The sequence below is a fragment of the Eretmochelys imbricata genome, chromosome 4 (assembly GCF_965152235.1).
Source record: "Eretmochelys imbricata isolate rEreImb1 chromosome 4, rEreImb1.hap1, whole genome shotgun sequence".
NCBI classification, from domain to species: domain Eukaryota; kingdom Metazoa; phylum Chordata; order Testudines; family Cheloniidae; genus Eretmochelys; species Eretmochelys imbricata.
The window spans coordinates 118,235,299-118,257,722 of NC_135575.1; positions in this window are offsets into that span (position 1 = coordinate 118,235,299).

A 22,424-nucleotide genomic window follows, 5' to 3' on the forward strand; every position below is an offset into this window, starting at 1 on the left:
GCAAAGTGTCCTTCAGTTCCCATTGACTTCCTTGGGAACCAAGGGCTTAGCTAACCCTCAGCAAGATCCAGATATACACATTGCCTCTGCTGGGCTCCCTTAGATTTGGCTCAGATGCTTCCTGCGCTTTTTGGCTCTTCAAGTGAGAGAGGGAGGAGAGAAGAGAATGGTGCTACCCTTGTACCTGCTACCTACTGGCAGTACTAAAATGAGGGGCTACCCTCCCTGACCTTTCTTACATAGTTTTGTTACCCCAAAAACAGAATTTAGATACCCCTTAGAATATCTTACCTATTGCCCCCTTCCAGACTTACCAAGGCTTCCCTCAAAACAGCCCACCTGTTCACCAATCTGTTCTCCTAAGGTATGGGTCTCCAGGGTGGTTAAGGAATATCTTGGGCTTGCCAGGGATTCCCTGTTTCAGAAACTCCTCAGAACAGCTCAGACCTGTTATCCCCAGAGGACACATATACAGCCCTCCTTTTATGACTGACGCAAGCAGTGTTCCAAAACAAGGCCCCCTTTAACACAAATCCTTAGCACAATAACAATCTAAAACACTAATCCCTTACAAGAGTTAAAGAGCACCCCAAACCATACTGTCTTATAATTTGAAATGATGCTAAGTGGCTGTGCCCTACTTCCAATGGCCAGTTATTCACAGGTCGCTGACAGCAGTTCTTAAATGTTCTTTACGTCTTACATGTATAAATTCCTTTCACAACACAACATATATCTTTATTAACACATGCACACACACGTACACTAACACTATTCGGTACTGTAGCTATAACTATAACTTTGTCTGACAGACTTACTTCGTTGACTATGCTGCACTGACTGTGCACTCTCTCTCTCTCTCTCTCTCTCTCTCCTCAGCTTCTCTCTCTGGATCTCCTCTCTCAGACGTCTCTTTCTCTCCACACCGTCTCTATTGTCTGTCTCTCAACTGCCAGCTGACTTTCATACCCTTCGGTCAGAACTTTAGATGCGTGACGTCATCCTACTTGTTTACCTGCTCCTTCTAACAGTCAGTTCTATTTTTAGACTTGTGATCATTATTTCACCCACTGACTTCTTGTTTACCACCTTTTCCCCCACCAATTTGGTTTTCCTGTCACTTCTATAGTTCCATCTAATGATTGACTCCTGCTGATTCAAAATGGAAGCCAGGGATACAAAATGGAGTCTGGGGACTTTAATATGGAGTTTCTCTGGTATCATTTTGATGTGAAAAAGTTAAAAATGTTGATAAATAATCATCACAAGAATTGCCATTGATGATGTCATAGGGTACAGCTGCTGCTGTGTTTTTTGTTTGGTTTTGTTGTTGTTTTTGTTTGTTTTCAGTGTGAGCCTCACAGACTGGCTCAGGATTGCAGGGCTTGTGCTGTAGGGCTAACGGTGTAGATGCTTGGATTTGGGTTGGAGCCTGGGCTTTGAGACATGGCGGAGGGGTATCTCAGAGCCCGGGCTCCAGCTGGAGCAGGAATGTCTACACTGCTATTTTTAGCTCCATAGCGTTAGCCCCCCAAGCCTGAATCAGTTAACCTGGGCTCTGGCATTTGCTGCCGTGGTTTGTTTTTGTTTTTTTCAGTGTAGATGTGTCCACAGAGGCAGATCAGTGGGGGCAGGGGGCAATTCACAACTCACAGAGGTATTGTTTCAATTTCTCTGCAAATATCACTACACTGATTACACTTGGTTGACAGTTTCAAGATTTTCTTCACAACCAGAAGGGTTAGACATTTCTTTTAATCAAAATCTGAGAGTCTGGCACACAAGCTAGCAGTAGTTCACATAATTAAAGCCCTCTTAGTCATACGAATGATGAAAATATTAAATTAATCTAGATAAATCTGAGATGATGCAAAATGAAAAAATTATGTTTCATACAACAGAAAGGGAGTCATTTATCTGATATTAAAACAGTGATTAAATGTGTATCTTTACCCTGGAGTCTATTCTTGCCTGGATATGCATATCTAACTCACAGTGGAATTAATGAGACAACTGTCTATATCAAAGGCAGTATAGACCACTTAGTATTTAAATAAAATCAAACTAAACTCAAGAATGTTGGAATCAAAATGGCCACTGTAATGGATAATTTGGAGTAGAGCTGGGTGGGTTTTTCTGCAAAATTTATTCACTGAAAAATGCAGTTTCAGTCAACCCAAAACTATTCACAAGTTCATGCTAAGTTTGCCAAATAGTTTTGATGTAACTGAAATGTTTCCGTAATGTCAAAACAAAACAGTCCATTTTGGCATTGCTGAAACATTTTGATGTTTTGGGATGGGGTCACAAAATGGCTGGAAGAAGAGCCCTTCTTATATCTTTTAGTGCCCAATGGTTAGGGCACTCAGCTGTGATGTAAGAGACAGGGGTTCAGTCTCACCCTTTTATCTGCTGTGGAGAAAGGGTTTGAACTTGTTTCCCACACTACAGAAGAGTCACTGAGCTTTTGGACATTCTGGTGTGGGGCTGTTTCAGTCTTTCCTGTGGAAGGTGTTCCACCCCATATATAAATAATTAAATAGTCATTGCAGCAGGGACTTGGACAGGAGGTCAAATTAGGTGACCTGATGATCCCTTCTGGTCTTAAACTCTATGACATCCTGAATGCAGCCCCCGACTTCCAGGCTATAGAATCCATCTCACTTTTTTCTCTGCTCCAATGGCTATTCAGTTATTCAATCAACTCTAGTTTGGAGGTCATTTTGTGTCTTTCTTGCTACCTTCCAGCTGCATCCAATCCAGCTCTTTTCCACCTTCCTGTAAGAATGTGGTGCCTAGTTATCCCTATTTCTCTAATTCTTCTGTGTGACTTCAACCTTCAGATGAAGGAATCACACTCAGCTGCCTCCCAGTTCCTGTTTCTCATTTCCTTCTTTGATCTCCAGCTCTGGACCTCTTTGGACCATCAGAGAGAAAAATATTATTTGCAGTAATTTCCATGATATATCATTCTCTCTACCTATCTCCTTCATCATTGCCTATGCTCCTTCCATGACTTCCATCTATCAGTGTGATGCTGTCAACCTCTTTGTTCCTTCCCTGGTTCCCCTTCACTCTTTTTGATTCTACCATCAGCACTGCCCTTTCCACACTTTGCCATTTTGTTCCTTTCAAATTTTAAAGATGGCATTTTCCTCACCTTTGTTGTCTCCACTCCTGCTCTCCTCTCTCACCCTTTCCTGAGCTCCTCTGGAAGAAGTCTGATGACATTGCTACCTTCCTCCAATTTAAGTTTGTCCTCTTCCTTCAGCTGTGCTGTAGTCATGGTTGAGCAATCTTATTTCCCTTCTCTTGTGTCTCTAATCCTTGACAAGTCTTCACTACCACTGTCTCTCTGCTTAAATACTCCTCCTTTCTCTATTCAGGATCTGACCAGTTTATTTAAAAACAAAACTGATGAGATCCAGAGGAGCTTTCATTCTCTTCTGATGTTGTTTCTTTTTAACCTGGTGTCCTACTCTGAGGATACTAAATGCCTAAATTATGGGATTATAACCTGTTTTTGTTAGTTTTTATGAGTATTTAACTGCAAACATAATTTATCAACCATTTAATCTGCATTGTTAGAAATTTTTGTCATCCATCAGTTTATTTGGTTCTATGTATATTTTACAGAAAATTAGACACCTTATATATAATATAATAATAAATTATAAGCAGTTCCATAAACATTTTGGATAAGAGTTAAACAAATAAATATACAAAAACCACATTAACATTGCCAGTAGGTCACTGAGTGACCCCTTAGTCTGATGTTTAGATAATCAGTTCATTTTGGTAAACTTGGTTCATTTATAAACTTTGGTCACTCCATATCATTAATGAGTTTGATTTCATTTTGTGTAATGTGTAACAAACAGGCAGTAATATGGGAGTATTCCCAATTCAGTGCAGCCTAAGCATACTGTTTTCAGAAGTAAAACCACTTTGCTTAGGCTAGTGGTCATTTGTGAGTACTTTGACCATCGAGATTACTAATTAATGCAAATATAACTTTCTTTACTGTTACCCACTCCAGTCCCATTTGCCTGTTTACAGGCCGTCTCAGAGGTCCAGAGAGTCCCGGGCCACTTCCAGTTTTTGAGGCCCCTAGCCATAATAAAAATAAAAAATGACGACACATGAAAACAAAACAACGCACCAAAAAAAAGAGTGAGACATAATTTGAATACTTTTTTGTTTAACAAATGCTTGTCTAGCATTTTTCTGTGCAAATGCACTAATTATTGAGGAAAAATCTAGCTTTCATGCCATGTCACAGTTGATATTAAGCATGGCAAGCAAAGGTTCGTTCACCTGAAGCCACTGATGCAGGCAAACTGACAAAAATACGCAATGCAATTGTGATATTAGGAAACACTCCAGAGAGTCCAAGTTTGAGTATTTCTTGAAGCAATTCCCTTGGCTTACAATCCAATTTAAAGTTTGTGGAATATATTCATTTGAGGAAGATGACCTCATCACTGAGATCTTTTGAGGTTTGTTTGTTGTACTTTGCTGAAATTGTTCAGCTGCAGAAAATAGATTTTCATTACTCACTCTGTTGAACTGCCAAAGAAACCTAAAAAAGGTACAAATTAGTTGCAGTGACTCAAATCGACATGTAAGACCTGAATGAATACAGTCAATGATGACAAGGAAGACATTGCCCCTATAATGCTGCTCGGCATTGGATTCAATAGGTAAATTGTGATTGGTGGAGAACTCAGATTAAATGCCAATATTCTGTGCTGCTAATTTGGACTCAGTCAGGATCACATCCCCTTGTTCATGAATCTGTTAAATGTCATTGATAAGATTTTCAGTGTTATCCCTCTCAACATCAAGTGTAGTGTTGCATGCTTCAATTACCAGATTAATTTGGTGGATCATTGTAAGTAGCTTCATCCACAAAGATGACATCGGAATGTATTCAAATTTGGACATGTGCTTCTGAATAGACTGAAGTTCAGTTCGAGCCTGTGCAGTGAGATTGAGAGATTCAAGCTCATTTAAAGCCTTTCTCACTGAATTCAAATGCTGTGCAACTGGTTGAACACCATGAATCCATACAGACCATCTAGTTTTGGATATCTCATGCAGTGAAACAGGAAGATATTGCTTCAGAATTTCCCACCTTTGTGGACAGCTACTGAAGAGATTGTACATTTGCTGAACAGTTCCAAAGTAAGTAATTGCTCCTTGCATGATTCAGCACTGTCAACACCTACAAGGTTTGATTTCCACAGCTGGAGAAAATACAGTTTGAATTATGCTCAGGCAGAACTGCTTGTACACCTTTGTATTTCCCAGCCATATTAGATCCATTGTCATAGGCTTGACCAATGCAGACTTGAAAATCTGACTTAAAACCTTCTAGAATTCCTAGTACCTGAGTAGCAATTTCTTTTCCAGTTTTTCTCATGAAATTATCAAACAAAAATTTTCTTCAGTTGAAAATTTTGAGCTATCTATAATCCTAACATATCAAATAACCATAGCAGTCTGTTCCTTGTGAGAACAATCTGGAGTGGCATCAACAATGATTGAAAAATATTTGGCATTTCGAATCTTATTAAGAATTGTTGTTTGTACGAATGACCTACATAGGTCAATGTACTTGTTTTGTATGAGTGTGGAGAGATAATGGACTTGCATGCGCTTTTGCTCTCTTGCAAGTCTCAAACACGTTTAACATGCTCTGATAAAAGTGGGTCATATTTGCTGAGGTACTCAACTGTGCCTAGAAAGTTTCCATTTGCATGATCACCAGTACGTTGACTGGAACCAAAGAAAGCCAATCCTCGCTCAGAAAGAAAAAGGATGGCATTCAGGATGCGCTCAAGAAGTTTTTCCAATTATTAGTTTCTGTAGAGAGTTCAGTCAAGAGTAAATTCTCAACTGAACTTTCAGCTGATGCTGCCCTACTAGCTGATTTCCATGCAACATAGTTTTCTTTGTGTGACATTGAACTCTCATGTGATGGTATTCGGTCTTTCAACTTCCTCCAACCTCCGTTGATGCTCCATCCTGATTGATCAGAGAGAACTGATGCATTTGCAGCACTTTTGTTCAAAATGAAGCAGGGTGCACAGTACATAGATTGTTTTTCCATACTCCAGCATAACCAGTCTCTTGTGCAGGTCTCACCATTTGGAAGAGTTTTTGTCAGCAGATGAGTAGGGAAAGCATGATTATCAACATCTCATGGAATATTACTTGGAATTTCAAAACAACTAATTTGAAGAAAAGATTGCATTTGGGTAGCATTGCTCTTGTCAATAACTCCAATGTCAGTCACAGTCAAACCTGTAGTACACATTAATTGCTCTTGCTGCATAAGATCTACATCTTCCTGTTGCTGTTGAAGGAATACTAATTAAGAACACAAAATGAAACAGTCAGGTTATTATCCGTATCACTGGATCAAAACTCAAGTAAACAAGATATAATATAACAGGCTGAACTGAAGACAAAGGGATGACATATATATATATGTAACCCTTCTGCCAGGCCAAGTTGATAGCAGCAAGGGCCGGGTTCATTACACAGGGGTTCCCTCTCATCAAAGCAAATGCAAAACTAGCTCGAGCCCCCACCCAGTGACCTGGGAAAATCTTACACACCCCCTGGGCGCCTCAAAGAGGCAATACTTCCCCTCTCGCAAGCACAGAGTCTCGATGTAGCAGAGAATCTTTAATAACATGAGGTAAACGACATCAGCATTAAATTGGGGAAACACCACAACTAGTGTTCATTAACCAAACCACGAGCAAAGACCCACCCCAGCAAATTGGGCCACATCCTTTCCCTCGGGTTCTTGAGTGCCAGAACCCAAACGTCTCTTGAGTCCAGCAATCCACAAATCACCCAAAGTCCAAAAAGTCCAGCCCCAGAGTTCAAAAGTTCATCTGCAGAGTGTTACTCCCCAGTCTGGCTAGAAATTTGCCTGTGTGTGAGGGGAAAGAGGTAAGAGGCACCTTACGTGACCTGAAGCTGACTGCCCCACAGGGCTCCACTCTGCCATCTCATGAATGGCTCCGCTCTGCACAGCTCGCTGTCTCATGAATGCTCCGCCTCCGCCGTCTCATGAATGGCTCCGCTCTGCACAGCTCACCTCGCCGTCTCACGAACACTCAACCAGCCTATCCGCAAACAGCACCACTGCACTCTAGATCTTCCGGCTCCCCACTACTTGACACAGTGCTCAGTGATTTCAGCTCATAGTAGTGGGAGCCTTAATGCTGGTGCACCATAAGGCCAAAGTGAATTCAGCACAGTACCTGTAGCAAGACTCTTAATAGACCCAAAATTAGCTCTGACATTCCACAGTGGAGAGAGACAGAGATGCAGTTGGTGTTTCAGGCCCTCACAAAGGGGCCAACACCACCAGGTACTAATACCTGTCTCAAGCCTCTCTCAATTCACAGAGTTTTGGAACCCATGTCCCTTACCTAGCGAATGCTACTTAGTTGATGGTGAGTCCTTCCATCATAACAAAAGGTCAAGTACAGTTCCAAGCACAGTTCCCATAATCAGGGTAATAACAATTTATTCTTCCTGCCCCAATAACAGAGACACTGGGGATCCCACAACAGCCAAAGTGACCATTTGGGCAGCTATGGCCTCATTCTAGGCAGGGTGGGTGTGCCTATGCAAATGAGATCAGCCCCTGAAGTTCTTTTCCACAACTTGCCACACCTCACCACCAGATGTCAGGGTGGAGCTCATCCTGACTCTGCTTACATATATATATATATATATATATATATATATATATAGTAAACACAGACACAGATACAGACAGAGGGATAATGTCCAAAAATTTCAAACGTGTGTCCTCATGAAACTCACTGTACAACATTGTCCTCACAAATTTTCACCTTGAATCTGGGCCTATAGACTACAAAAGCCTACGATGATGGCGAAGCTACCAAGGTAGGACTCAACCAACCAATCAGTCATCTCTTTTAGCTACCATATGAAGATAATAATGAGGAATTCTCACACATAAATGATTCCTTAGTCAACTAGACGTAAAACTATACAGACACTAAAATGTAACAATTCTCTACCTTTCAACACGCACTTAATCCAGCACCACCTACTAGTAGTGGTTTGTTTATATAATCAACTGATCTGAGAGGACACGTTCATCATGGTCTAATCTTGTGCCATCAGAACCGATATATTTTTATTAATATTCATGAACATTTTAACTCTTTAATATGACAAATTTATATCAGTTAACAAAAAGATTATGTCTTTTAGCAAATCACATCTCTTATTTGCTTAAATTTGCAGCTCTAAGCTGAGAGAGTTTGTCACATTTTCGTCCAATAAGGATGCGCATAAAAACAAGTTGCAAAACTTATCAAATGCCAGAAAATTAACAAGTGTCTAAATTTGAGGCCCCCTTTGAACTTGAGGCCCAGGCCAAATGCCTTCCTGGCCCCTCCTCTAATTGGCCCTGCCTGTTTATATACCTGCTTCATCTTGTCATAATCCTAGACTGTGAGCTCTCTAGAGTAGAGGCTGTTTTTGTTCTACCTAATACAGTGGAAGCTGATTCCTGACTGGGTCTCTATGTACTATTGTAATATGAATACTAAACAATAAGAAGGAAAAACAGTAAAAGCTCCTCCATAGATCTGAGATTGAGGCACTTCTATTAGAAGATAGAGAGAGAGAGGCTTAAATCATTCTGTGCAAATTATTTCATCTGATAGGAGTAAAAGAACAGCTTGATATGGTCCTTTTGCTATCAGTGTTGAAGACTGTTCAGTTATGACAGATATCTTCCCTTTTTTAATTTAACAAATATGTGAAACTCCTGATGATGAAACAAATAGTTTATTATTGTGTATTTTATAGAACAATTTAGCATCTATATCTCTAACATCTGTTATGGTGTTTAAAAAATGAAATTTGAGTTGATTTGTTTTGGGTTGAATGATGGCGGATTTATCTTCCTGTTTTTTAGACATCTTCCAGTGGCTGTCCTGTTGTTCCTAAAACTAAATATGGCAAAAACTTGACTGCTTATCTTTTCTTTTAAACCCTTTCCCTTTCCCTCTCATTATCTTATTCATTTATTTTATAGATAGCATCTTAGTTGTGCTTGGAACACTACCAAAAAAATAAGCAGTCATCCTGTCCCACCCTCACCACTGGAGGAAATGGGAGTTTTGCCATTTACTTCAGTGGAGCCAGGATTTCACCCATGGTCTCTATCTAAAACAGCTAATATAATTCACATGCTTTATACTGCAGCATGTGATTTTTAAGTCCAAAGACAGGGAGAGTAGGAGTAGGAAAGATATATAAATTTTTATTTGACGCTTTTGTGTTTATGCACACTAGCAAAGAGTAGAAGAGTGCAACGCAGCTAGAAGGGCTCAAACATGCAAAAGGAGGGTGTGGCACTTGTGATGGGTCCCCCGCCCTTGCTGTGCCACCTGGAACTGAGGTTCCACTGAGCCTGCCTGACCCACCAGCCTGGGTTCCTTTTCACACTGTGGTGCTTTGATAAATTGCCAATCTTGCTCTTTCACCAGCATACACACAGGGATACACCCAGGTGCAGCTTCACACATAGATGCTGAGATCAGTTCTGCATGGGAAAGCTCAGCTAAGGCACCTCCCAGTTGCTAAGGCACGCACCCCACTCTGGAGCGTAAACCCAAAATTATGCCGTCCCATGGTGTATATGGGACTGTACAGCATAAGCTCATAAAATTTGTCCCCTCCCTCAATGGGGAGAGAGCGATATACACAGCTTTCTGCCCCAAGTTAGGATTTCCCCACACACTGGTTTAGACAAAACAAAACAAAAAACTACAAAAGATAGATTTTAAGGGATTAAAAGTGATAGCAAACAGACCAAAGCAGATTACCTAGCAAATAAACAAAACCACAAACACACTAGTAAGTAGGATATAAATTAGGAAATTCTCACCCTGAGTGATAAACAGGCTGGGAGATTCTTAAGGCACAAGTTGCCTTGGCTTTCCCAAGTTTTTATACACAGGCTAAAAATTTCTCTAGCCTGGGACCATCACTTCCCACAGTTCATTCCTTGCCCCTCAGGTGTTTCCAGGTGTGTTTTGTAGGGAGACTGAGGTTCCATCATGATGTCATTGTCCCCTTTTAATATCTTCTTCCCACTTGCTGGGAAGTTCTTTTACTGTGACCTGGGTCAAACAGTTCCTATTGTGTAGTGCTATCTCTGAGAAATTTCTGTTGTACACAGTTCCTGGGGTAATCTTTGTCCTTGTGTACATTTCCTCAATAAGCCATTAACATTGTTTGGCCTTTTTACTGTTGTACCTGAAAGGCTGGTTGTGGGTGTTTTCAACCTCACAACGTGTTTCAGTAACACATACATAGCCAAATTTCATAACTTCGCATATGACGATAGCACATACTATCCAATGACATATTAATGTCTGGTAGATCAAGACTTTTAGAATGATACCTCACAAGGCATACTTTGTACAAAACATATCCTAATTACATGACAGTGAATATTGGGGTGCCAGGGTGTCATAGCACTTACTAGGCATTCTTACTAATTGTTCTATAAGCTTTTGTTAAAACAAGCAGTCTTGTATCTTCCAATCAGAGCAAGAGGGAGCTTATAAACATAAGAGTTAAATTTTTAGGCCATGTGTACACTATCACTTACGTCGGCAAAACTTATGTCACTCAGGGATGTGAAAAAATACACCCCTGAGTGACACAAGTTTTGCCAGCATAAGTGGTAGTGTGCACTGGGTTATGTCAGTGGGAGTGCTTCTCCTGCTGACAGAACTACCGCTGCTCACTGGGGCATTTAATTATGCTGATGGGAGAGCTCTCTCCTGTTGGCATAGAGTGGCTACTCAAGAAAACTTACAGTAGCGCAGCTGCACTGGGTACAGCTGTGTCACCATAAGGTCTTTACTGTAGACATAGCCCTATTGGACTCAGTGGCTGATGGATGCAGGTCGAAGAGATGTGTCTGCTGTCAAGGTTTGTCCCAATACCTGTACTATATTGGATACAGGTGGGTGTTAAATCAGCCTTTACTTATTAGGGAACCCCTTAGAGTAGACTTTGGTCCATATGGTCCACTGTGGTCTATTTTATGGATCTAGAGGGGAAGCTGAGAAGAAAGTATTTGTCACCCCTCAGGTTCAGAGTTTACAGAATTTACGTTTAGCTTTTAGCTAGATGCTTTAAATTTGAGTACAGTATAGAAGCAGAGCTCAGTGAGGTGAGAGTTTGTAGATTATTTGATTCATCTGGAATCACTGGGGAAGAATAGCGCCCCACAGAGATCTAGGGAATAGATATTTTTATATGTTGAGCTCAGTACATTTACCACTGTGGATATGGGCTACAGCTATCCTATCTCACCATAGACCAATCAGCTATTAACCCAAGAACTGGGATGCTGCGAGCTGGAAGGAAGCCTAGACATTTTTTTTTCTGACAAGACTGGAAGTGGTTGGAAGAGAAAGAAGTGGCGCTCCAGTTCTTCTCAAGATCTGAAGAAATGTAAGTGGCACACTCTACATTTTAAGGCCAACCTCTAGAGACTGAGAAATAATCTCTGAAAGTTAAAGGGATAGAATGTGTGTGCTAAATTACAGAAGTATAAATGTTATGTTGAAATGTTACATTGAAACGTATGTAACAGCAGCGAAGTGGTAGAGGTCTACATAAGGAACTATTTAATAGCTTTTGTTTAAAGTTATTCAAAGGTATTTAAATAAAGTTTAAATAAAGTTTACAATTTTTATTTTTCATATTAGATGTTTGTAAACTAAGCAGTTATGAGATGTTCTCTCTTTGAAGCCATTACTAATACCTGCATTTAGGGTTTTGAATACCATAGCTTGGGGTGGAACTCTGTGTAATGCTTTCTGAGAAAACAGAATTATTGGCCTGTGCTTCACCAAAGAGCTAAGCTGAGGTCAGGAAAGGAGAGTGTGATATGGGTTGTACATAACTTACCCCCCTCACCCTGTTACTGAAAGGGCACCTAAATAAACATGAAGTGCTGCTACTACTACTACTCTACTATTAATCAAAGGGATTGATCCTGCACATGTCAGTAACTTTATTCATCTGAGGAACTCCAATAGGACCATTCATTTCAATAAATGTTGACAAGATCCAGGCCTTTATGATGGCAAGAAATGACAAAGCAATCTGCTGGATATGATTTGTGAAGGTATATATGGAATGATGCATGGCTTTGGTTCCCTTCCGCATTCCACATTGAATGTAAAGGTGTGTAAGGAATGAGGCAAAGCTTGACGGAGCTTTTGCTCATTCCGTCTATCCACTGTGTGCATTCAGTGCCTTCAAGAGGCGGGGTTCCACAGCAATGGAGTATTGGTGTGGAATCTTTAACAAATGTTTTCTCCCAACTGTTTATCAAACATATTAATTAAATAACAAAAAGACTAACACTTCAGAGCTTTAACAGACTGTATAAAAATAATTTTCCCCTTGATCACTTTTATCTTTCTTGGTATTTGGGATGTCATAATACATAGATTTCCCTAATGTGAATTTCTATTGTTTTGAGAAAATAATACAAAACCTTCCTTTCAAGCCTTCTGTATTCATATTAAAGAAAAAACGGTCACAAATCTGATTTGTTTTCTTATATTTGCATGTTGCCTTTAACAACGTATTTAATGATCTTTATCAAAAAAGAAGACTTTGATTCAGGTTCTTATATGGAGAAGGCTCCATGATTACTTGAATTTTTTAAGGTTAAAAGAAGTCTTTCAAGAAGTCTTTCATACCTTTATTAATTATAGCGATGGCAAAAAAGTGCACAAAATATTGTTTCCTACTTTGCAGGTCACCTTTAACTAAAATGAAATTTAACCCTAGCCTTCCCCCTACTTGATACTTTGCCCACTGCAATGTGGTCATTTAATAATTTCTTGTTCCCCTGACAGTGTGCTTATACAAGCCAAATGACTCAATATTTCAAGTGAGTCTTTGAGACACAGTATCCATTGCTATACTAAACTTCCAATATATTACTTCTGTAGTGCTCCCTTGGAGCCTGCAAACCATACATGGGAAAGGATGAAAATAGGGTTAAGATATATTATGAATAGTTAGTCGTCTTCTTAGTGTATGTGCAATGTGCCTCAGGAGGCATTTGACCAGGATTCATCACTGAATGAGGTCCACTGATTGGATCATTAGCTTCCCCGGTCCAGGCTGGGTACTGACGGGGGCATGACATGAACACTGATCCATGCCCCCCAGTAGTCAAAGTATAAGGCATTGGTTTCTGTATAAAACTCTGTGTCATATTCCTCTCTCTTGTCATGTGAGCCTATGGGACATATCTGTACCTTGTGCATTTGTGCAAATACAGTTCCAGCCCAAGGCAGTCCCATGAAACTTATTCTAGGAGTGTTAGATATTTTCAGAAGTTATTAAGCAAAGAAACAGAAACAAGCAAAGCAAGCAAATCAGAGCTGTTCATTTGTAACTTATCTATAATTCAGCAGTAGAAGAACACTTTCTTTTCTGGCAATGTTATTTGATACAGTGCCAGCACCCACACACAGTTATATAACTAAGTCAGTGAAAACCATGCACTTTGCAGTTGCGACTGTTACTGTACACTGCAGTTATTTTTTATTTAACTGATCAATATAATTTTTCTTTAGTCAATCTTTTCACTGCAGCGTTCTTTTAAAAATTAGCTAGGTCATGCATAAGTTTGAAACTATGTCTCTAAACAGAGCTAGCTGGGCACTGGGATAGCATGCTGTGGTTCTCTCTCAATATCTCCTGCTGAAGCAATTCTAGTGTGTATACATAACTAAATAAGCATTGGACTTAAAGACATGAACTTGGAGCTCTCCCTTCCCTACTGAGTGCATTAATCACTAGGCTATTGCATCATAGTCAGGCTCACTCTCTGGCCTAATGACTATTCAAGTATTTTTGTACCAAGTGGAACAGCTTCAACAAGAGAAAGTGACAAAAAGAAAAAAGGACCCAGATTAGGCTGACCTAGCCCAGGGGTTAGGGTAGTCTCTAGCAATGTACGTGATCTAAGTTCAAATCCCTGTGTCAATGACTATTTATGTATACAAGGTGAAACAGCTTCAGGCGAAAAGATTGAGATCTCTTCCTCCCTTCCCTCAACATGCACACCAGAATATCCCATACTGTGGTGGCTACAACGCTCTCTTGCAATGTGTGAGACCCCCATTAAAATCCCTGCTCGACGTCAGACAGAACTGAGTCTGGGTCTCCTGCATCTCATCTGAGTTCCCTAACCAATAGGCTAAAGGTATAAGGCAGGCTCCTCCTTCTCATTTTGTAAATTGTGCCTAAGTCCTGGTTGTATTTTTAATTTTATTTATTTATTTTGCCAAAACTATTTGGTAAATTTATATCAAATTCACAAATAGTTTTGGGTCAACCAAAATTGCATTTTTCAGGGAATAAATTATATGTCTGATTTATTTTTTTTACCCAGCTCTACTTTTAATTACGCAAGGAAAGTCAGTATAAGAGAGCTTTGTTAATAAAATCACCATTTTCCAGCATATGTTCTGCACAGCTCTGAAGTGATTTTTTTAAAAGTACATAAAAATTAAATGCACAACCTTAACTCAGACCTCAAGTACTCAGCTCTTGAAGCATGTAAATCTGACTTTGAGAAATGTCAGTTTAAAATAAATACAGATATGTAAATGGTGTTTTGAAGAGGCCGCAAATATGTTTGGGGTTTTTATAAGCAAAAGTAGAAGTTTGTTTCTTGAGAATGTGTGAAATGATGCAAAAAAAGTGTAGTAAACTGTATGGCTGTTTAAAGCATATGAAGATACTTCAGAAGCTGAGAAATCATACATTGTCAGAATGTATATACTTCGAAAAATTATATGGTGATAATTAAAGTAGTTTATGTTGATTTTGAAAAACTGGGAGCATGGACTGAGTGACATAGGTTTGTACTGGAAGAGAAAAAGTTGTGATTTGTGTGTGTGTTGTGCAATAGCAAAGTTGGCAGTATGTGGATAGGTGGGTTTCTTAACATTACCTTAAATAATGACTTCCTAGACTTTTAGGCCCCAGTCTTGCAAACACGCATTTGCTTAACTTTGTGCATATGAGTAACCCATTGACTTCAAAGTTAATCATGTGTTCAAGTGGTTGTAGAATCAGAGCCTTACACCCAGATCCACAAGAGTATTTAGGCTCAAATCTTCGGTGACTTCAATGGAAGTTTCAGAGTAGCAGCCATGTTAGTCTGTATTCGCAAAAAGAAAAGGAGGACTTGTGGCACCTTAGAGACTAACAAATTTATTTGACCATAAGCTTTCATGAGCTACAGCTCACTTCATCGGATGCATTCAGTGGAAATGAGGATCCTAGGCCTTACTGATTATGTTGAATGGAAATATGCTTGAGCCACCTTAATTTTAAATTAACAGCTTCTTTTGTGGCTAGATAAAAACTGCTTGCCTCTTAGAATGTCTAAAATGTATTTTAGAGTGAGTGATTTAGTTTTTCTAGGCATTATTAGTCTTATAATTATCACTGGAAAATGCATACAATTATAGAAAGGATTTTTGGTTTTAACTGAAATACCAATTAATTGGCTTCTAGCTGATAATGGATTCAGTTAATCTTTTGAATTATGCCTATTGATCTTATTTGGCTTTTTGAAGACAATCTGATGTCTCAGTAGGCACATTTAGAGATTTTTTAGTTGCAATAAATTATTTTTAAAAATAATGAGGCTAGCAACAAGGAAATCTCTAGTCAAATCATGTGATTCCAAGATGAGAACACATTTCCTGTCAGTTGCAAGTTGGTATTTCTTTCAAGGAAAAAACAGTCTTCCATCTTCAGCCTATAATTATCCATCTGATAGCATCAATAATCAGAGTTCAAGAACAATCAAAGAAATTAGAGTAGAGAAAGTCCTAGACCCTGATCTTGCAAATACTTATGTATGTGCTTAACTTTATACACTGAGTACTCTCACTGAAATCAGTGGGACTGCTCAGAGTGCATAAAATTAAGCATATGCATCACTTTTTGCAGGATCAGGGGCCATCTGGGTCAACTGAACAATCCTTCTACTACAAGTGCAGGATTGTTCCCTATATTTCCCATTCCCTAATGACATTAGCAATGAGGCTTCCACTCTGTCATATGAAACTATTCCACTGTTGAATAGTGTTCACCATGAGAATTCCCCTTCCCTTTCATTAGTGTTCCCAATTAGAATTGGTTCATTTCACTTTTCCTTCTACTGCTTAATTTCATGGACCAGCCTAAATAATTACTTTCCCTCCCTTCAGCTATTTGTAAACTTTATTGGCTTCTTAGTACTGTCCCCATTTTAATAAGGAAACAACCCTCCAATTCTCTCATTGTTTGATTTTTTTCCCTGTATTATCTTTTCTTGGTTATTTTCCAACTTATTAACTGTTCAATTAAACTAAAAACTCAGTTCAAAAAAGAGATTCATTTTTAAAGCAAATACCTTCGAAGCAGTCTTCACTTCAATCCTACATTCTATTCTGTCTCACTATGGCTAAAAGTTTGACCTCAGTTAAAATCACGTATTGACTCTAATGACAGTTTCCAGTGCTAACTAACTCTGAAAATCAGGCCATCTTCATTTAGTTCACAAATGTGGATTTAGTAGCTTAACTTTAGGCCTGCAGCTTTGCACATTTTGGTCTTTTTCAGAGACAGAGGTACAGACCTTGTCTTTATCATTTGAAATCAGCGAGAGACTTCCCTGAAAAAAGAAGATTTATGTGCCAGAGCTCTGGAACAGTATCTACTCTAAAATCAGGTTTGTCTAAGCTATTGCCATTTTTGTCTACTAAGCTCTCTGGACTAGATTTTTAGAGGTGTTTAGGTATTTAGAGATTCAGATAGGCACCCAGTGGGATTTTCAAAAACATCTAGGCACCTAACTCCCATCTGAAAACTGTGCTTTTGAAAATTCCACTAGGCACCTATCTGAATCTTTAGGCACCTAAATACTTTTAAAAATTTGGCCCTCAGTACATATCACTCTTATTTGCTTATAAGCTATTACCAGCAGGACAGTGGGGTGGGAGGAGGTATTGTTTCATATTCTCTGTGTAGATATAAAGTCTGCTGCAGTTTCCACAGTATGCATCTGATGAAGTGAGCTATAGCTCACGAAAGCTCATGCTCAAATAAATTGGTTAGTCTCTAAGGTGCCACAAGTACTCCATTTCTTATTTGTTAAAAAACACTGCCTGTTAAACTGTTTACAAGTAGTCTCCAACTAAATTTCAAAGTATTTTTTTTTAAATCAGCCTTGAAGGGGTAAGCCTCATGCTCAATGGGAATTGGTGAGAATAACTGACTTGCATGGTATACATTTCTACATTTTGTCTTACCAGGTGGATCACAGCTAACCTACCAGGTATATTGAGCTTGTATTACAGTTTATTTGATTTATAATTGAGATATTTCCTTATACTGAATTAGAAAAATCATAAGGACTAAATTCAGCCCAGTATCTACAAAGTCACAGAGGGTTTGAATATAATTGTCAGGTGATCAAACAAACTATTGGATTTGTGACTAAATTCTTCTTATATATGAAAGCTTCCCTCAAATGAAATCTTCATTGAGAGCTCCAAGCACTTGATTCAAAACCCACTGAAGCTCATAGTCTTTCCATTGATTCTCAATGGGTTTTGGATCATTCCCCAAATATATAAGCCATATATCCATGTAATACGTTATAGACCTAGCGTGGATGAAGTGTGCTTGACGTGAGTTGTGTGCTGACAACCGAAGCAAGAATTTGAGGTTTTAAGTGGTCAAAAGCTGTTTGTGAAAAATAACTTTGTTATGAGAAAGATGGAGAAATACCAGATAAGGAAATAACACTGGGGGCATTGCCATGACAATGTACCTGTTGCAATATATCTGCCGCAGTTGTAAACAAGAACTGGGGAAAGAGGAACATCTTGGGCCTGTGACTGTTTCTAAACATCTTGGGATTTTGCAGTTTGCTCAGAACTGTCTCTTTGAAATTGCCCAGACAACTGATGACGTGACGGAGTGGATTATAAATGATGTTCGATACACTTGCTATTTGGAGTCGTTTGTGGATCCAGAGCCCTGTTTGGATTAAGACGTGGTAATGCTGGCTCCCCGCATCTTCTGATCAGACTGAACGTCAACTGGCCATCAGGACATCAATTCTGATCTTCAGACTCTGGTGTAGTATGCTTGAGTTATGAATGTGGAGTGAGTGGTTTATTTTGTAAGCAATAAAGAGTATTTGTGAATTATATACCAACACTGTGTCCGGTATCTCCCTGCTCCCTTATCTCATAGGGATATCTGCTGTGGGTCTAGCAACCAGGGAAGCAATCATTTAAAACTGACCTAGGTAATTATCTTAATCAGTAAGCTGAGTTATTTATGGAAGCTGCTTGTGAGACAGATGCAGCTGCAGCTCAAATAACTCTCATTTAATCTCATCACTATACTGGATATATTGCTGATGCAAAGGCAAGCCAGTAAAGACAGCTTTAAGAGACAAATTTGAAACAATACCCAGCAGCACAAAGCTTGTTTAATTGTTTCATCTCTATAATCTCTGAAATGAGCAAATATCTCCTACAAACTGGAAGCATTAGATTTACTCCATTCTTTATACAGTCACAATGCTGTTTATTCACTGGCCAGTAGCTTTCAACTAGTGTAAATTTGGGCATTTTTGATTAGAGAGGTTACTATGTCACTGCCTGGAAGTGGGTAAACTGTTAAATACTGATTTATTCACAGTGCCTTAAGCAATGTGCCTAGAAAAGAGTCACAGATTTTTATTATGCCAAGGGAATAAAGTGAATCTGATAATTCTAGGCCTTACCAAAGGCAGGAAGACTCATCTGCATAAGGAGTGAAACAATTGCACATTACATGGTTTCCACACCCCTGAGTTTCACTACTTTTGAACAAAAGAACTCAAAGGCTGCAAGCAAATGTAAAACTATCCAATGTATGCACAGCTGAAATCTTAATTTCCTGCCATGGAGGCAGAAGTTTCAATGAACTCAGCCCAGGTTCACAAATCTGGACAGCGTTTACACTAGCTGAGGAGCTACTCCTGAAAGTGTCAGAGGTCTCTTAAAGTCATTAGAGTTATGACAATTTATACAGTTGAGAATCTGCCCCTCAGGCCTGAAATGTAACCTAAAACTAAAGCAGGTAAATTTCACCTGCGGACAGTTATCTTTTACATTAGCAAGTTGTGTGCTATATTTGGTTTTAGGTTCACTAAATGATTTTCTGTCTATGCTGTCTTTGTAGCCCCCAGCACCATAGTATCCAAATGTTTTTAACTCAGAAAATGGATTCTGCCACATCAGCTGTCACATTTGTTAACAAAAACAGGAACTGCTAACCATTCATTTGTATCATCCGTTACTACATAATTTTGCCCTTAAAATTTAGCACAAGACTTTTTAATGGAAATTTTGAAAAACCCAGAATGTCACTTGAAGTGTCATGTTTTGCTGTTGTATCTACTGTCACATGGTTTGCAGCAGTATGTTAAAGGGGATTCAACTAGATTGCTGGATTTGGCCATTGTATATCTGGATGGATGCAATTTAGTTAGACTTGCTGATGCAGAACAAACCTTCTGTACAAGACAAACACACATCAGAACCATTTCCTCTGAGTTGTAGCAAAAACAGGAAGAGGAAAACCTGAGTTAATAAAAAGCAAAATTAGTTCTGCTTCAGCTGTACAGTAAGACTTCATTCATACTAATCTGAGATATTGATGAACTACTTAAACTGAAAAATATGCTAGATTGGTCTAACTGCTATAGATATGAACTGAGCTGTTGCTACTGGAGGTGTGTGAATGGTTCATAAAGAAACTAAAGCCAATTCAAAAGCCCAGAGTTCAGTACATTTGTTACATGAACCTTAGCCCGCATTCAGGCAAACGTTCTGGAACTGGGCTGATAGTGTCTGCACTGTCCTATCCTTAATACCCTACCACCTGGAAGGGAAGTACCACTCCTACTTTTTGCTGTTCCTCCCCCCATCCCATCCCTGTCCACTCGGGCTTCAAAGGATGCTGAAAGGCTGCTTCTCTTAGCAGGGACTTCAGGTATGGACCGCCACCATCCAGTTCACAATGGGTCCCCTGTGTTGGGGACAGGATTTCATTATCACTGAAGAAGGCATCAGGAACTGGGAAAATACTTCTGCTGCAGCATCTACTAAATTGATACAGATGGTACACCATTGGTGATGAGAAGGAAGAATGATTTCTTTGTATTACAGCAGAATCTATATGCCCCAAATGAGATTGTGCTACATATACACATAGTAATAGACAGCCCCTGCCCTGAACAGTTTACACTAAATACACAAGACAGATAAGGGGAAGATTGGTGAGTGATACAATATAAGAACTGGGTTTTGTGCTCCGAGTTCCTCCATAGTAAGGCATCTGTGTGTTGAATTAAAACAAAACACAATATGGATGATTTGTTCCCTGTCAGGTGCCATTACAAATTATATAAAAATTAAAGACATCAGATACCCAAAGAACTACTGGGAATTTCTCATTTATTATATTCCAAATAGGAAACAAACACTGGTGAAGGTTAGACTTGGTATACTCATGGATCACTTCAGGGACCTGGCAGAAGAAGTGAAATTGGCCAACATAGGTGAGCTCAGCTCTTGTCAGTACCAAGTAAAAGTGAGGAAAGTAAAACACTGATACATACTTCTTCACATATGAGGAATTGTACATGAACCTGAAGCTATTAAGCAAGTCATGCATTTTATTTAAAAAATACTGGAAACCAAGTAATGCAGGAGCAGCTGATGTAGACAGAAAGGTTTTGGATTGTTTTGTGTGATGAGAACTTATTTGGATTAAATATGTCTCCGCATACACAGAAGAGATACTAACTTCCTGTATGCAAAACAAGCAAGACTTCTGAAGCAGATTTTAAATTAAGTAGTAGGAGAGAAGAAAAGAGCTTTCATTTAATTCAAATAATCAGGTGTGTACTTCCAAGGCAGTAGATGGAGTTGATCTGAACCAAAAGATGAAAATTAAGACTATCCTTGAAATTATTTGGGTTATGGTACAACAATGAAAAATACAGGGGAAAATAACAATATGCATATATTACAGACCACAAGAGCTAAGAGAAGAGCAAGGGAGGAAAATTACAGAACCACCTCCCAAAGTGCCCAGAATTGTAGAATATGTTTAGCTGTATTGTCTGTCCAAAATAGATATTCACTGTAGCTACACCTAAGACAGCTTTATGATCCACAAAGTAAGAGAACTGATCCAGAGAAGCCATCTTGGATATACTTACTGACAGAGAATGTAAGAATAATATGGAAGCTTAATATTAGTGACAACATGCTACTTTAGTTCATCATAGGAAGGAACCAGATCACAGAAGGCAGAGGTTCAAGCAGATTTTAGGAAAGCAAGTTTTGGGGAATTAAGAAATCTAGCAGGTCTGGTGTAAAATCTTGCTGCAAATCTTTTTAAATGCAGCAATAGTTAATCAGAAGGTTTAAGACAAAAACCTTATTTTTTTAGATTCTTCGATTAAAAATGTAAAACCTGTAATGATACTGTATCGCTACCAGATGAAGGAACCGGCCCTTTTGGTTTGAATTGGCTGAAACTCTACCCATCTGTTAACTAAACTAGGCTCAGGGAGCTTGTGGTTTTAAAATTTATTCTTCAAAATAGATAACACTTCTCTTTATTTCTTCCAGTAACTGAATTAAACTCCCCTTATCCCAATCATTCATTGCGGGATATTTTTGTAGTATTGTCTGTCCCTGCCATATCATGCTGTTTTAACAGAAAAACACCACCACTTATGTTGTGCTTCTTTAGTGATGACCTAACGCCACACCACTTTGAGCCATATAAGCCAGAAAGATTTCACAAGTTAAGTAGGGATAGGTTGGGCGGGGTCAATATTTACAGGGGAGATCGCAAATGAACAACTTGTTGCTGCAGAAAATGAAGTTGGTTCTTCTGTCCTAGTCACTACTGAAACAATGCCTCAGTGTGATGAGAGAGAACACTTTGCTGATGTCTTTTAAAGACAACAAAACTGAGCTGACCACTTTTAATTGAAAATCCCATTGGGCTTTTCATAATATCTTAACAGCTGATGTTTCAGGTCAAATTCCATCATAGGCAGTTGCATTCTGCCAGCCTAAACTCTTGTGTAGTGTTGCTGTGGCCTGTCAAACAACCACTGTCCTGCTTCTTAGAGGCATCTGTATTTCAGTGGTGAGTGAAGTGATCTCTCCTTCACAGATGTGCTGTGAGGCCTTCATGTAGTGTTTGGCTTGGCATATAGTGCT